A 2,456-nucleotide genomic window follows, 5' to 3' on the forward strand; every position below is an offset into this window, starting at 1 on the left:
TTCACAAAACTCAAAATCATAGAAGTATACACTTCCAGAGAAGTGTATTTTACTGCATAAAATTATGTCAATAAATATGATGTTATACAGAAAAAAATAGCTTTATTGTGCTACTATTTGAAAGCTCATCTGAACTTTTGATGAAAGAAGAGATTTGGTTAGGGATTTGTTCTTCCTTATCCATGTGATTATATATATATATATATAATAGTTTTTCCTGTAGGTATGTACATTAATAAACCTTAATACATAAATTAGACACAGTAAGTTATTAGTAACAATAACTGATAATGCAATATAACAATTATAATTCGCTGTAATAAAAGCTATTCAAAACTTGAGCTTTACGCAGCAGCAATATTGTAGCCAATGAGGTTTATCTGAGGAGCAATTATTGCTAAATGAAATCAAATCTTGAAGAAGTATTTGTGCAATTTTTCATTTCATATTCTTGGTTAACAGTGGAATGTGAATAACTAAAACCAGGAAAGGGCAACACCTAAATGAGTCAAGCCTGTTTTTTTAGAATAAATATTCAAAGAAAATGTGCAAATACAAGAGAATTAGTTCATTTTTTTCCACTTGTCCCAACTTAAATATTATATTAGTTTAAAAGTAACAGACACCTCAATTGATAATTTCTTTTGTATATATTTTGTGTGCCTGTATTAAAATGTGTTTATTGTTCATCTCAACTCAAAATCTTTTATTAACCTTGGTATATATCATGATAAATTCTGTGAATCATACAAAGATTATCAGTGCGACTTCCTCCCTTCCTTTTTCCTCCGATACCAAACTCCTTCACCTTTAATCATCCTGTTTCGAGGACCAGTGAGATAGCTCAGAGGCCTAAGCACCTGCTTTGGCAAGCCGAGGGAGCAGGGTTTGATCCACGGTCCCACACGCTGTGCTGGTCCTGCCCCCAGGGCCACTGAGCCCGCAAACGAGTCCAGCCCAGCACTGGAGAAGCTGAAAACAGGAGGATCACTATGAGTCTGAGCTGCATAGTGAGACCCTGTACCAAACAAAAAAAAAAAAAAAAAAAAAAAAAAAAAAAAAGATCCTGTTTCTACCACTGTCCAGTTAGGCATCAGTCATGAAAGTTTGGTGTGTGCCTGTGACTGAGGAGCAGTAGAAGAAATTAAGAGAGCATGAGTATTTGCTGCGTAATAATTCATCCTGCCTGAAATAGAATTCTGCAGATGAATATAGTCCCTCCTGTAAGTTCATTGACCTTCACGTGAATATCAGTATTCTTAGTATGTGTGCATGTGTGCATGCACACACATTTGAACAAATGTAACATCTGATGTGCGTTGAATGGTATCTATTTATATTTTCATTTCCTTTATTTAAAATTGAGTTATATGTCCATGAGGGAAACACAGCTGACAGCTTAGACACTTACTATCAATGAAATGTTGCCATATAAACTTAATATTCAAACTGTCAGTATCTTAAAGTAAATAATATTGCACTGAGAGCTGAAAATAATTCATTATCTCATTTATTGAGAGACAGAAATGTTTTTGTATGTATCACTTGCTTTCCTCTCGGCACACATTTTATCTCAGTGGGCAGATGGCTTATTTATTTCTTAAATTTATATTGATATATAGTCTTCAAATTAGTCATAAGTGAAAAGAAACCTGACAGCAACAGAAATACACAAAAGTCCCCTAATAGTATTTTGAAATAAATATAATGGAAATTTCAAAAAAATATATTTTACATCAATACATATATATTATCAGGGCATAGTAATTCCACAAAATGCTGGGCTTGCTTTGGCCTTTCTATACATGTTTGCTGCAAAGCGGCTTGGCTCTTGATGTTCCCAGGGCAAAATGGTGAGAAGATGAAGAAATAAAGCTAAGAGACAAGAGCTGAGGTCAGGCGGAGCCATCTTTCCAAATGGGAAGAAAGGAACTGCCCAAGAACTACAGAGCATTTATTTATACACTCAAGAAGTTGATGCCAGTGTCAACCTCTCTGCCTAGTGACATGTTTGTAAGCTGGAACATCTTTTTTCCATGGTTCGAAGAGCTCTCCATGTGCTCGGGCCAGCTTTGTCTCAGCCCCACATGTTTGAATGATTTCCAGCTTCAGCTATTCCCTGTGCATGCCATGTATAGCACACACTGATTATATTTACCGTCTCCTTTGCCTCCCCTGGGTGTCCTGCCCCTTGTTCTGATATACTTCCTATCTAATAGTCTGCCTTCTATGTTCATGTCATTTATTGATTTTTTTTCCCTGAATTCTACATATTAGGGAAACATGACACTTTTCTTTCTATCTGGCTTACTTTGGTTAATTTGAGTGTCTCCACTTCCTATTTTTTTTTTTTTTTTGCAATGACGTTATTTGTTTGTTTTTTATGGTACTGGGGATCAAACTCAGGATCTTACAATTGCCAGGCAGGCATTTATGAGTTCCTGACTTTACAATGG

At 35.5% G+C, this 2,456-nt stretch overlaps 1 pseudogene; it reads left to right on the forward strand.

The window, feature by feature from the left end:
• The first annotated feature begins 340 nt into the window (after positions 1 to 340).
• Positions 341 to 470, forward strand: LOC111813645 (annotated as a pseudogene).
• The last annotated feature ends 1,986 nt before the right edge of the window (positions 471 to 2,456 follow it).

Source organism: Octodon degus, unplaced genomic scaffold (genome assembly GCF_000260255.1).
Source record: "Octodon degus isolate 3935 unplaced genomic scaffold, OctDeg1.0 scaffold00208, whole genome shotgun sequence".
In the NCBI taxonomy this organism is placed as follows: Eukaryota; Metazoa; Chordata; class Mammalia; order Rodentia; family Octodontidae; genus Octodon; species Octodon degus.